Source organism: Bufo gargarizans, chromosome 1 (genome assembly GCF_014858855.1).
Source record: "Bufo gargarizans isolate SCDJY-AF-19 chromosome 1, ASM1485885v1, whole genome shotgun sequence".
NCBI lineage: Eukaryota > Metazoa > Chordata > Amphibia > Anura > Bufonidae > Bufo > Bufo gargarizans.
The window spans coordinates 317,057,354-317,071,395 of NC_058080.1; the positions used below are offsets into that span (position 1 = coordinate 317,057,354).

General features: G+C 44.9%; 1 protein-coding gene across 1 annotated transcript in view; it reads left to right on the forward strand.

Annotated features, from left to right (window-relative positions):
• Positions 1 to 2,906: 2,906 nt before the first annotated feature.
• Positions 2,907 to 14,042, forward strand: part of IFI30 (IFI30 lysosomal thiol reductase) — a 50,517-nt gene continuing 39,381 nt past the window's right edge. Inside the window, exon 1 of the mRNA XM_044305665.1 lies at positions 2,907 to 3,128. The gene's annotated coding sequence lies outside the window, so the exon portion shown is untranslated. The remainder of the gene's footprint in view (positions 3,129 to 14,042) is intronic.

The following is a 14,042-nucleotide window of genomic DNA, read 5'->3' on the forward strand; positions in this document are numbered from 1 at the left end:
TATTTATACGGTATATACTTATTTCGTTTTTTTCAGTAGTATGATTAAGTGGTGAAAATTATTAGTGCCCCCCCTTTTTTGACTGTGGTATCTTATGTGCCCCCCCCCCTATATATTGTTCCTAGAGTCGCCACTGTGTGTAACGGTGTAAAGCTTCATTCACACATCCGTATCTATTGAATTTAATGTGTTTATTAACACATCTTTGTTCATAGTCACTGAAAAAATAACAGCCATGCACTACTAGCAGACCAAACAAGCCCATTGATGGATTACATCGGTGTTCTTCCGTGGTTATCACTAACCAGTGGTAGGAGATGCTCTAGAAATCCTTTTTCAGCCTAGCAGTGCATGTGGAAAACAAACGAGACATGGCCCAACAGATGTCATCACTGAAATGAACGTGTTAAACAGGCCGAACTTTAAAATACTTGGGCTTCTGTTACAGTTCCTTCCATACCAAGTCCCATTTATAATGTCAGTGTCTTTTTTTTTTTTTTGTGGCAGAGGGGTCTTTGATCCCTAAGGTTCTATATGTATAACACTTTCCCTTTACTTACCTACCAGCAAGAGATATCATTTACGTGCAGACTGTCTTTTAGGGTAAGTCTATGCAGCCAGTTATGAAAGGGCTTTCCATGACTTTTAGGCCTCATGCACGCGGCCGTTGGGCAGTCATGGCCGTATTGCGGCCTGCAAACGGCGGGTTGGCAATCCACGGCCGTCGGCCATGTGCACCCCACATCACGGATGTGGACCCATTCACTTAAATGGATCCGCAATTCCGGAGATGCAGAACAGAGTCACGGAACGGAACACCAGAAGCACTACGGAGTGCTTCCGTGGTGTTTCTTTCCGGTGTTCCGCACCGCAAATAAATATGACATGTCATATTTTTTTGCAGTGCGGACTGACCACGGAGCCATTCTAGTTGAATGGGTCCGGCCCGCTGCACGGATGTTGCCCGTGCATTGGGGACCGCAATTGGGGATGCAAACGGCCATGTGCATGATGCCTTAGGGTATGTCCACAAATCTGCAGGGTTTCCTCTGGAATGTTGTGGATTTGGTTGTAGAAAGGCTGTTGATTTGATGCAGATATCACGCTCTGCATTGCAAAGAGTGAAAGCTGTAATGAAAATCCACAGCATAAAATCTGCACCACAGATCAATTTCTGCTGCAGATTTGTTTCCACAGCATGTATATGAGAATTGGAAAAACTGATTCATTTTGCTGGTACTGTACAATGCTGTGGATTTTCTGCACGGAAACAAGCAATGGCTAATCTGCAGCATTTCAGTCACGTATAGATGTACTCTTAAGCTGCTTTTGTTTGCTTCAATATGGAAAGTACTGAAACCATTTTGCAATTCAGTACATACACATACACACATTTTGATATATGTATACTGACAGTATGCATACAGTACAACCTGGAGGTCATTTATCAGAGTGGTGTAAAGTACAACTTTCTTAGTTGCCCATAGCAACCAATCAGATTCCACCTTTCATTTTCCAAAGGAGCGGTCAAAAATGAAAGGTGGAATTTGACTGGTTTCTATGGGCAACTAAGCCAGTTCTACTTCACACAGTTTGATAAATGACCCGCAGGGTGTACTATATGCATACTGTGCGAGTGTGCAATCCTTAAAATTGGTACTGAAATGGGAATGAACTACAATACATTGAAAATAAAGTTTACATGTGGCCAGTGTACGTACAGAGTCATGATATACGTGCCAGAAGCATTTAGGTAAAGGCATGCTGGAAAACGGAGAAAAAAGCTGATATTGCACTCTTCACCAGTCAGTCTAAGGACTATGTGCACATTACCATACGGATAGATCAATCTCTTGGAACACAATCAATACAGTTAAATTAATAGCACAACTACTTCCAGACACCAATATAAGGTCTCCTGCACACGAACGTGTGTGCCCCGTTGCCGTATTGCGGATCCGCAATACATGGGTGCTGTTCCGTGGGCATTCCACATCACGGATTAGGACCCATTTACTTCAATGGGTCCGCCTGCACGGAGATGCGGAATGGTGCAGGACGGAAGCACGTAACAGAACCCTACGGGAGCATTACGGAGTGCTTCCGTGGGGTTTTGTCCCATACTTCCGTTCCGCAAAAAGATAGAACATGTCCTATCTTTTTGCGGAACGGCCGTATCCCGGACCCATTAAAGTTAATGGGTCCGCGATCCGCTGCGGCTGCCCCACGGACAGTGTTCGTGCATTGCGGCCCGCAGCCCGACCATGGGGTGCACACGTTCGTGTGCAGGAGGCCTAAAGCAGGCTTTATTCACCATGAGTGCAACGTTGCGCCTGCTTGAGAAAGGATTGCTGCGGAGGCGAAACACTGGAATCTGGAAGTGCAGATGCTGTTACTTTTACTGTATTGATAGGTACAGTAGGGACATTGAAGTCATTTACTATCAGCACTATGCCTGTTTTTGTCGTAAAAAAGTTGCAAGACCCCATTTTGCAACTTTTTAAATACCTGTACAATATTTTTTCCTTTTCTTTCCACTTGGGAGTGGTGGGGGCATTACCCCTGGCAAATTTACTAACAGGTATAAATGTTGGCGGAAAACTACTACAGTCAGGGGCTATAGTGGTTTTTACTCCTGGCACACGGACTGCCAGAGGTGTGCCTAAATTATGATGCAGGGGCTCTCAAAGACTGACATGAATGACACCCTATGAGTTCTAGGAACCTAAGTGACAGCCCTTTCAGGTTGTGCAATTTGATAGCATTGATTCTGGAACAACTATTGCTGTGCACCTCAGTTCAGTATGACAAAATTCTGATGAAGTGTTCCAGCAAACGTAACAGAAACCCCCGTTATTTCCAATAATGAAACTGAGCTGCCTTCCTCCAGCCTACAGACTGTATTTACTGGGAAAAGTACTGTGGGAGGTTCAGAAAGCGACTGAGATTGCAGGGAGTGGCTTTGTATCGACAACTACTTCCAGTTTCTGCTGTACACAGGATACAGCACAATGAATTCTGCTGCGCTGTTCTTGACTTTGTACTTTGCAAGTACTTACTCTCAACAACTATGTGACCATCCTCCAAATGAGTGGTGCAGCACCTGGTAGATTGCTAAAGCCTGTAAGGTAAGACTAATGCCTCCTGTACACGACCGTATGGCTTTGTCAGTATTTTGGGGTCCGCAAAAAATGAATCCTCAAAAAATACGGATGATGTTCATGTGCATTCCATTTTCTGCGGAACGGAACAGCTGGCCCCTGATAGAACAGTACTACCCTTGTCCGTTATGCGGAACGGAAACGAAAAAAAAAATATCATATTCCACAAATAATAAGTACATGCTTTACTATGCTCTTCTTTCAAATGATTTTTTATATTACTGTATTTGTAAAGTCCTCTAAACTTGTATCTCATTGCAATGTGATACATAGTGACTATCAATAGCAAAGTATATGAGAAATTTCTCATATACTTTGCTATTGATAGTCACTATATATCACATTGCAATGAGATACAAGTTTACAGGACTATACAAAATCTTCAAGGATGTGTTGACCTCTCAGGATTTGAAGTTGAGCAACATGCAGATGACTATTTTCCCTTGTGTAAAACAGTCACACATGCTCATAGTCAGATCTGTAAACAGCACTAAAGCCTGTATTACACTGGCCGATACTTGGCTAGATCATCGCTCGTTAGCCATTACCTGGCAGTAAAAAAATGACGCCAATTACGAGATAAACAAGCAAACTGTCATTCAACGGGCAGTCAGGATTTGTAGTCAGTATGCGGAAGAGCGATGGCATTAGCAATCACTCCTCCCCATCCTGTGGAGTAGATCGCTGCATGTAATAGGCAAGGGCCAGGAAGGAATGCTTCCCTCCTGAAATAATCTGCCTGATCTTTTAATTTAATACAACCCTAAAAGTCACTTAGCTCATTTATTAAGGCTACTTTCACATCAGCAATTTTGCCGGCATGGGATCTCAAAACCACAGCAAATCGCTTCCGTTCTAATAATACAACCATGTATTATATCAAAAAGAAAGAAACCGGATCTGGCACTAAAACACTGTAAGTCAACCCACAAAAAAACGGATGCGGCACCATCGACTTACATGGTTTTGATGCCAGATTTGTCTTGTTCAGTTTCCCATGCGCTGCTTGCAGTGATTTAGTGTCTGGCATGGGAACACAAAAACTGGAATGGAATGCATTCCTGCTGGAGTTGTTTTCGACAATATTTATGCCTGTTCCTAGAACCCCAACACGTCCCCTCTCCATCCCTGTACAACATGCATAAAATCGGTGACTAAATATTATTTGCATGGCCAGTCAAAAAAGGGACGCAACTTTTTTTAAATGACCCCTACTTACTCTTTTAATGTTTCAAAGAACAAGCACTGATGTCTGTCTTCATGTGCAAATTTCCATCCAGCACCTTCTATTCACTGACTGTACAGCGATCTAACCTGAACATGGTTGCTGATGGAGGGACATGTGACCAGAGCCGTCCATCAGTGGACCCCAATGAGGCACTGTGAATGCATGCATTTCTAATGCTATGCACAGTGTTATTACATGAAGGCCACCCTTGGATGGATCTGGTCACGCTCCCCTCCATTGCCAGCCTTGTTCTAGACAGAAGTAATGTACAGTCAGTGAAGATACTGTTGGAATTATTTTCAATATAATATTGTATGAGTAAGTCACTTATAGTGCCATTTACAGCATTTTTGGAAAAACTGTGGTAGGAAAAGATTCAGTAACTCTTTAAGTTATTACTGTTTTCCTAACTCATCATAACTAGTGAACTGTCCAAAACTTAAAGGAGTTGTCCAGGATTAGAAAAGGTTGACAATTACTTCCAAAAGTGGTCTCACACCTTTCCACGTGTTTTGTGGGGCATTGCAGCTCCGCAACATTCAGCGCTCAGCACTGTAATCTGGTCACTGTAGCTGGCGTACATGCCAGCTGTCACGGCTTTGAGATAGTTTGCCGTGACACTTTCGCCGCGCATGCTGGTTACAAGGTGTTGTATTGCATGCATGTGCACTTCCCCTTTAAGGCAGTTTTCCTTCCTTTCTGGTGTGCAGGGGGTTAAGGTGTCAGCAAGGTGGAGCTGGGTGTGGTCTCAGGTCTCTTCTTATTCTGTTGCTGTGAGACTGAGATCATTGTTATGTCTGCCTTTGAATGAGAAGGAGCTTGCTCATTTCTTGGATGCAATCTGAGGGCCATCCTAGTTGTACATCGATGTCATCTGAGATGTCACCCCTTTGTCTCCTCTTTGTCCTTTCCCTACCTTATCTGTTGTTCTGTTTGGTGTGGGTTTGATTTGGAGATTTGTTGTTATGTCTAGTTGTAGTTACATATGTGGTCTGTTATTTGTTGTTGTCCAACATGTAAGCTAGACATTCCCTTGTTTGTCTGTACCTCCGGAATGGGGTCCCTGGGGTTTCCCGGAGGGGGAACCAAATGTCAGTGCGCAGCTCTGCCGGGGGCCACCATGCATTCTGTCCACATGGGGGTCCAGGCAGGTACTGGTGTGCTGGATTCCTGTATTAGTTGTTTGTGCTGTGTCCTGTTAGGTGTTCAAGTTCCAGTACTGTTTCATGGGGTCCAGCCGTCGTTTGCTTTTTGATTCATGGCTTTTACCTGCTGATCCAGTAGCTGTGCCATTCCCAGTTGCTAGGCCTGTGTCAGACTCTGGTTCATCCATGTTGTGGATGAACCGGTCGTCTCCTTGCCCAGACCTTAATATCAGGGATAGTAAGGGTCCAGGTTACGGTGCACGAGCCCTCCTTCCATCTGGGTTAGCTTATGCGGTTAGGAGGTCAGTGATAGGATGAGGGTGGCGATAGGAGATGACCTGCTTCCTTATCCTGGCGTCCAGACCTAGTGGCTTTCCCAAATTCCCAAAGTTGTACGGTGGTGGGTTTTCCCCACTCCCCATCGTGACACCAGCATTTCACAGGACGAAAAATGCTACAGATTATTTTTTTATCCGGCCGAAAGTCGGTATATATGGGAATCCGGCTACTCCGGATACGGTGAACACAGATGTGAACCCAGACTTATGCCTCATTCACATGTCAGTGTTTTGGCCAGGGATTTCCATAAGTGATTGTGAGCCCAAACCAGGATTGGAGCCTCCACAGACATAAGGTAAGATCTGCACCTGTTCTGTGTTTAGAGTCGCACCTAGTTTTGGCTCAAAATAACTGATGGAAATAACTGACGTGTGAATAAGGCCTCAACAGATCTGCAAAAAATACGAATGACGTCCGTGTGCATTTCGTACTTTGCGGAACGGAACAACTGGCCCCTAATAGAACAGTACTATCCTTGTCAGTAATGCGGACAATTATAGGACATTTTTTGCAGAACGGACATACGGAAACGGAATGCACACGGAGTACCTTCCGTTGTTTTAGCGGACCCATTGAAGTGAATGGTTTTGCATACGGTCCGCAAAAAAAACATAACGTAAAGAAAATACGTTTGTGTGCATGAGCCCTAAAGGTAATTTTACATGGCTCAATAGATCAGGCAATTATCGGGAACAAACTAAACATTCCCAATAATTGTCTGATCATCAGCTGAGATGAGGGCTGCATTTACAAGCAATCACCTCCGCTGTAAAGAGACAAGAGATCTTTCATCCCCACAGAGAATCATTGTTTCTGGACACCAGATCCCTGTTTACACAGCACAATCTACTGCACAAGTTTCGGCGGGTGAACAGCCTGTCTGATCCGTCCTGCCGCTAGTTCACGTGTGCCCCCGGACTGCCGCTCCGTCCCCATTGACTATAATGGGGGCGGGGGTGGAGTTCCGACGGCAGCGCACAATGAGAGGCAGCTGGATTAAAAGTGCGACATGCAGTACTTTTAATCCGGCTGCCTCTCGCCGTGCTCTGCCGCCAGAACTCTGCCCCCATTATAGTCAATGGGGACGAAGAGGCAGTCCAGGGGCACACGTGAAGTAGTGGCAGGACGGATCCGACAGGCTGTTCACCTGCCGGAACAGCCTGACGGACTCCCCTGCCACTAATATGAAAGTACCCTTAAGCCGAATGCACACAGCCGTGAGTAGTCCGTGGTAACCTGGCCTGGATTCCTGCTGACAGCAGGAGCGCACGGCGTCATTGGTTGCTATGACGCCATGCGCTTCATGCCGCCGCTGCACTACAGTAATACACTCGTATATTACATCAGTATCATAGCAACCAATGACGCCGTGCACTCCTGCTCTCAGCAGGCATCCAGGCCGGGTTACCATGGACCGCTCACGGCCGTGTGCATTCTGCTTTAGATGCCACGTGCAACACCTTTACCAACATCTGTGGAATCAGGCAAAGGGATGTGGCTCCCTCTGCCTTACGATCGCAGCCCCCATAGTGAAATTGTGGGGCTCCGATTGGTTACTATGGCAGCCTGGAAGCTTCTGAAACGTGTCAATGGGACAAGGGATCAAACAATCCCAGTTTCTAGCCCCCTTAGGGAGCTATTAGTTATTAAATGAAAAGTTTAAAAAAAAAAAATAAAAAAAAAAATTAAGTTTAACTCACCCCCCTTTTCCAATTTTACATATGAAACATATAAACAGATTAGGCATTGCTGCATCCGAAAATGTCAGAAATATTAAAATATTTTTTTTAACCCCCTCAGCTCCCCTAGCTTAAACCCCCTTAATGACCAGACCACTTTTTACAATTCTGCACTACACTACTTTCACTGTTTATTGCTCGGTCATACAACTTACCACCCAAATGAATTTTACCTCCTTTTCTTCTCACTAATAGAGCTTTTATTTGGTGGTATTTCATTGGTGCTGACATTTTAACTTTTTTTGTTAATCGAAATTTACCGGGTTTTTTTGCAAAAAAATGAAATTTTTGAGTTGTAAAATGTTCCAATTAAAACTACATTTCTATATACATTTTTATCTAAATATATTGTTCTACAAGTCTTTTATAAAAAAAAAAAAAAATGCAATAAGTGTATATTTATTGGTTTGGGTAAAAGTTATAGCGTTTACAAACTATGGTACAAAAATTTGAATATCTGCATTTTGAAGCAGCTCTGACTTTCTGAGCACCTGTCATGTTTCCTGAGGTTCTACAATGCCCAGACAGTAGAACAACCCCACAAATGACCCCATTTCGGAAAGTAGACACCCTAAGGTATTCGCTGATGGGCGTAGTGAGTTCATAGAACTTTTTATTTTTTGTCACAAGTTAGCGGAAAATGATTTATTATTTTTTTTTCCTACAAAGTCTCATATTCCACTAACTTGTGACAAAAAATAAAAACTTCCATGAACTCACTATGCCCATCATGAAATACCATGGGGTGTCTTCTTTCCAAAATGGGGTCACTTGTGGGGTAGTTATACTGCACTGGCATTTTAGGGGCCCTAATGCGTGAGAAGTAGTTTGAAATTCAAATGTGTAAAAAATGTCCTGTGAAATCCTAAAGGTGCTCTTTAGGCTGCAAAAAAGTGTCACACATGTGGTATCGCCGTACTCAGAAGAAGTAGGGAAATGTGTTTTGGGGTGTATTTTTACATATACCCATGCTGGGTGAGAGAAATATCTCTAAAAGTCAACTTTTCCCATTTTTTTTATACAAAGTTGTCATTTGCCACAGATATTTCTCACCCAGCATGGATATATGTAAAAAGACACCCCAAAACACATTGCCCAACTTCTTCTGAGTACAGCGATACCACTTTTTTGCAGCCTAGATGCGCAAAGGGGCCCAAATTCCTTTTAAGAGGGCATTTTTAGGCATTTGGATTCCAGACTTCTGACGCTTTAGGGCCCCTAAAATGCCAGGGCAGTATAAATACCCCACATGTGACCCCATTTTGGAAAGAAGACACCCCAAGGTATTCCATGAGGGGCATGGCTAGTTCATAGAAGGTTTTTTTTTTTTGGGCACAAGTTAGCGGAAATAGATATTTTTTTTTTTTCTCACAAAGTCTCCCTTTCCGCTAACTTGGGACAAAAATTTCAATCTTTCATGGACTCAATATGCCCCTCAGCGAATACCTTGGGGTGTCTTCTTTCCAAAATGGGGTCATATGTGGGGTGTTTGTACTGCCCTGGCATTTGAGGGTCTCCGCAATCATTACATGTATGGCCAGCATTAGGAGTTTCTGCTATTCTCCCTATATTGAGCATACGGGTAAGGAGATTATTATTTTTTTTCGTTCAGCCTCTGGGCTGAAAGAATAAATGAACGGCACAGATCGATCAATGTGGATGAAAAAAATCTCTGCAAAAAAAAAAAGGAGGGGAAAGGCGTCTGCCAGGACATAGGAGCTCCGCCCAACATCCATACCCACTTAGCTCGTATGCCCTGGCAAACCCGATTTCTCCATTTACATCAATCGATGTGGATGAAAAAATCATTGCCGGGGTTTTTTTTTTTTGTTTTTTATATACAAAGTGTTTGCCAAAGCATATGAACACTGCCGCCCCCTCAGCTCATAAGCCTCGGCAAACGTATCTTTTGTACTGCCGAGGAGAAATCTCGTCTTGCAGCGCTGCACACACCGACTTTTGTGTAATCTGACAGCAGCGCAATGCTTCAGAATGCACATCAGTGCTGCAGCTGGTTCATCGGTTGGTCCACCTAGAAGGTAAAAGAAAAAACCAGGCCGCAACGCAATACATTTATTAACATGAACTTTATAAATAACATTTGAACAGAACATTAACTTTTTTGCTTACCGGTGATTTTTATTTAATTTTTTGCATATTTTTTTATAGGACAAACCTCTCCTTCCCCATGGGTGAATGTGCAAAGCGCAAATCGCCCAGAGATGTGGCGAAGTACATTATGCGCGTTGTCCCAGGTGAAAGGAGAGGTTTGCAGCAGCTGTGAGTGAAAGGGCCTTAACAGCCCTGTGTAACATAATCCCTATGCTAATAGTGTACCTGTGTGTGGTACTTCCGGAAACACTCCCCTAAGCATAGGGCAACGTGGTCAGGGCAGTCAGGACAGAAATAGCGGGTGTCACGCCTTATTCCACTCCTGCTACAGACACAACATCTTTTTCGGGGTGGCGCTTGGGTTGAGATACCAGCAACGACATTGGGGAAATGTCGCTCGTGTAGACGACTTACTACACTGGTGGATGGGGCCACGGAACCTCCTGGATACAGGAGGTTCTCGATGATCTCTTCCTGAAATTTGAGGAAGGATCCTGTTCTCCCAGCCTTATTTTAGAGAACAAAACTATTATATACAGCCAATTGAATTAAATATACAGACACCTACCAGCGTCTGGTGCGGCGGGACACTAAATAAGGAGCCAACATCTGGTCATTGAAGTCCACCCCTCCCATGAGCAAATTATAGTCGTGGACCAAGAGGGGCTTTTCAATAGCACTGGTTGCTCATTCAATTTGTATTGTCATGTCTGCGTGAATGGAGGAGAGCATGTAAACGTCACGCTTGTCTCTCCATTTCACCGCGAGCAGTTCTTCGTTACACAAGGCAGCCCTCTCCCCCCTTGCAAGACGGGTGGTAACGAGCCGTTGGGGGAAACCCCGGCGACTAGGTCACGCGGTGCCACAGCAGCCAATCTGTTCTAGGAACAAATGGGGCACACTTGTGTAGAAATTGTCCACATAAAGATGGTACCCCTTGCCAAATAAGGGTGACACCAAGTCCCAGTCTTCCCACTGCTCCCCAGGTAGTCAGGGCAACCGACCGGCTCCAGGGTCTGATCTTTACTCTCATATAGACACAAGATTTGTGCGTATAGCCTGTGGCCCTTTCACAGAGCTTACCCATACCGGGTGCGCTTGCTTGGGATGTATTGTTTGAAGCCAAGGCACCCGGTAAAATGTATAAGGGACTCGTCTATGCAGATGTTTTGCTCAGGGGTATACAAATCTGCAAATTTGGTGTTAAGGTGGTCTATGAGGGGCTGAATTTTGTGGAGCCGGTCAAAAGCTGTGTGGCCTCTGGGACGAGAGGTGCTGTTGTCACTAAAGTGCAGGAAACGCAAGATGGACTCAAATCATGCCCTGGACATGGCAGCAAAGAACATGGGCATGTGATGAATTGGGTTCGTGGACCAATATGACTGCAATTCATGCTTTTTTGTTAGGCCCATGTTGAGGAGAAGGCCCAGAAAATGTTTTAATTTGGAAACTTGGACGGGTTTCCACCGGAAAGACTGGGCATAATAGCTTCCCGGGTTGGCGGCTATAAATTGAGTGGCATACCGATTTGTTTCTGCCACGACTAAGTCCAAGAGCTCCGCAGTCAAGAACAGCTCAAAAAATCCCAGTGCCAAACCGATCTGAGCTGTCTCAACTCGAACTCCAGACTGGGCGGTGAAAGGGGGAACTACTGGTGCGGCTGAAGTTGGGGGCTGCCAATCAGGGTTTGCCAGCACCTCAGGGACTCTAGGGGCTCTACGGGCCTGTCTGTGCGGTGGCTGCGACGGGGGAACTACTGCACGTGCCACCGTACCAGCGTCAACTGCCCTTCTGGTGCTCGCCACTTCACCATGTTGTACGGCAGTGCTGGTACTAGGTCCAGGATGGGCTGCGCTGCTGGTGTATGCCTCACCACGTAATCCGATAGCGCCAGCCCCACTCTGCTGCCCCTGAAGCGGATCCTGCGCAACCTGTGGTCTAGCAACATGGGGCTGGGTACGCCTGGTGGTATCAGGGACCTCAACCTCCTCGTCCGAACTTTGGGTCAGACTGCCACTGCTTTCTACAGGTTCATATTCTGACCCGCTGGATTCGTCATATGAGGGTTCCCATTCCTCATCCGACTGGGTAAGAAGCCTGTAGGCCTCTTCAGAAGAATACCCCTTATTTGCAATTTGGTCAACTAAATTTAGGGGGTATTCCCTGAGACTACCCAAGAAAAAAAAGCAAGCCTGTCTTACAAATGGGAGGCTAGCGAAGTACCGGAAGCCGCTGCAAAAGATAATAAATATCAAAACTGTTTTTTTTTTATCGCTGCAGCGCTTGTGAAGTGATTGTGCAGTGATAAAAATAAAAATAAAATTGTCACTGCGGCGGGGCGTGCGTGGGTGAACGCACGTGTGGGCGACCGATCAAGCCTGATCGGGCAAACACTGCGTTTTGGGTGAAGGGCGAGCTAAGGTGACACTAATACTATTATAGATCTGACTGATCAGTTCTGATCACTTACAGATACTATAAAAGTACCAATGCTGATTAGTGATACGCTAATCAGCGAATCAGTGGCTGCGGTGTGGTGGGCTGGGCGCTAACTGCCTAACAAAGGGGCCTAAACTATCCTAAACCTAACCGTCAATACTAGTGGAAAAAAAAGTGACAGTTTACACTGATCACTTTTTTCCCCTTTCACTAGGTGATTTACAGGGGCGATCAAGGGGTTAAGTGGGGTGATGGGGGGTGATCTGGGGCTAAGTGTACTGTGCTTCTCTGCTGGAACCAACCGATGAAAAGGACCAGCAGAGGAGCACAGAAGCCATTTAACACCTTATATTTATAAAGATAAGGTGTTATATGGCTTGTGATTTGTTTTTTTGAAAATCATCAGCCTGCCAGCGACGATCATTGGCTGACAGGCTGATGACGAACTTGTCCTCTAACTTTTGCCGGCCCCCGATGCGCATGTGCGGGCCGGCTATGATCGTAATCTCGCGTCTCGCGCCGGCGGGTGAAGGTGTCTGAGTCAGCCGCCTCCGGAATGCGATCCTGTGTTAGGCGGTCTGGAGGCGGTTAAAAATCCTGTGCGGTGAACGCCGCCACAGCAAAATCATGAAGAACACGCCATTTTTTTAGTTACCTTGTCTCCCCAAAAATTAAATAACAGTGATCAAAAAGTCATACATATCACAAATATTGTACCATTAAAAACTACACTTTGTTCCGTAAAAAAACAAACCCTCAAAAAGACCGAAATATAACAAGTCTGCACAGATTTATGTATGTTTCTGCACCAAAAACCACATGCGTTACTTGCGTTTTGAGGTGCGGATTTGATGCAGTTTTGTCACAGGCCTCACCCTTGCACTGCAAAGGATGAAATCTGAATATACAAAAAATAAATAAGTAAATATATAAAAATAATAATAATAGGTCAGGTTCTATATTTTTTTTTTTGCAGAACGGAAATACAGACACATGAGAATGGAATGCACACAGAGGTTTTTTTGAGGACCCATTGAAATGAATGTTTCCGCATACAGTCCGCCAAAAAAACGGAACAGACATGGAAAGAAAATACGTTTCGTGTGCATGAGCCCTAAAGTTTATGCTCCAAGGTACAGACAAACTGCATAAGGCCTCTTGCACACGAACGTGTGCGCCCCGTTGCCGCATTGCGGACCCGCAATACACGGGTGCCATTCCGTGGGCATTCACTTAAATGAGTCCGCAAATTCGGAGATGCGGAATGGTGTGGAACGGAAGAACGGAAGCACTACGGAGTGCTTACGTGGGGTTTCGTCCCGTAGTTCCGTTCTGCAAAAAGATAGAACATGCCCTATCTTTTTTGCAGAACGGCCAGATCACGGACCCATTAAAGTGAATGTAATCAACCCCAAAATTAGCCATAATTGGCAAATCTCAAGTTGTCTGCTTTAGGCCACTTGCACACGAACGCGTCTGCCCCGTGGTCGTGCTGCGGCCTGCAATGCACGAGCACAGTCCGCGGGGCAGCCGCAGCACGACCACGGAGCAGACGCGTTCGTGTGCAAGTGGCCTAAAGCAGACAACTTGAGATTTGCCAATTATGGCTAATTTTGGGGTTGATTACAGTGACCAACAATAAATACCAAGTGGAGGTAGAAGATTAATAACTAAAATGCAATAAAATTACCACATCCCAGAGCTGTGGTTAAATTATCTTACAAAGATAATATATCAGGAATTGCAGACATACTGGTCTTATCAAAACTGACAGCCAACCAGCATTTTCTCAACACGCTATACCAATAACAGAGTAACAATTTCCCCATCAGTTTCAGAGAAAGATAGGCCGTTCTGCAACAGATGAAAGGCAAAGTTC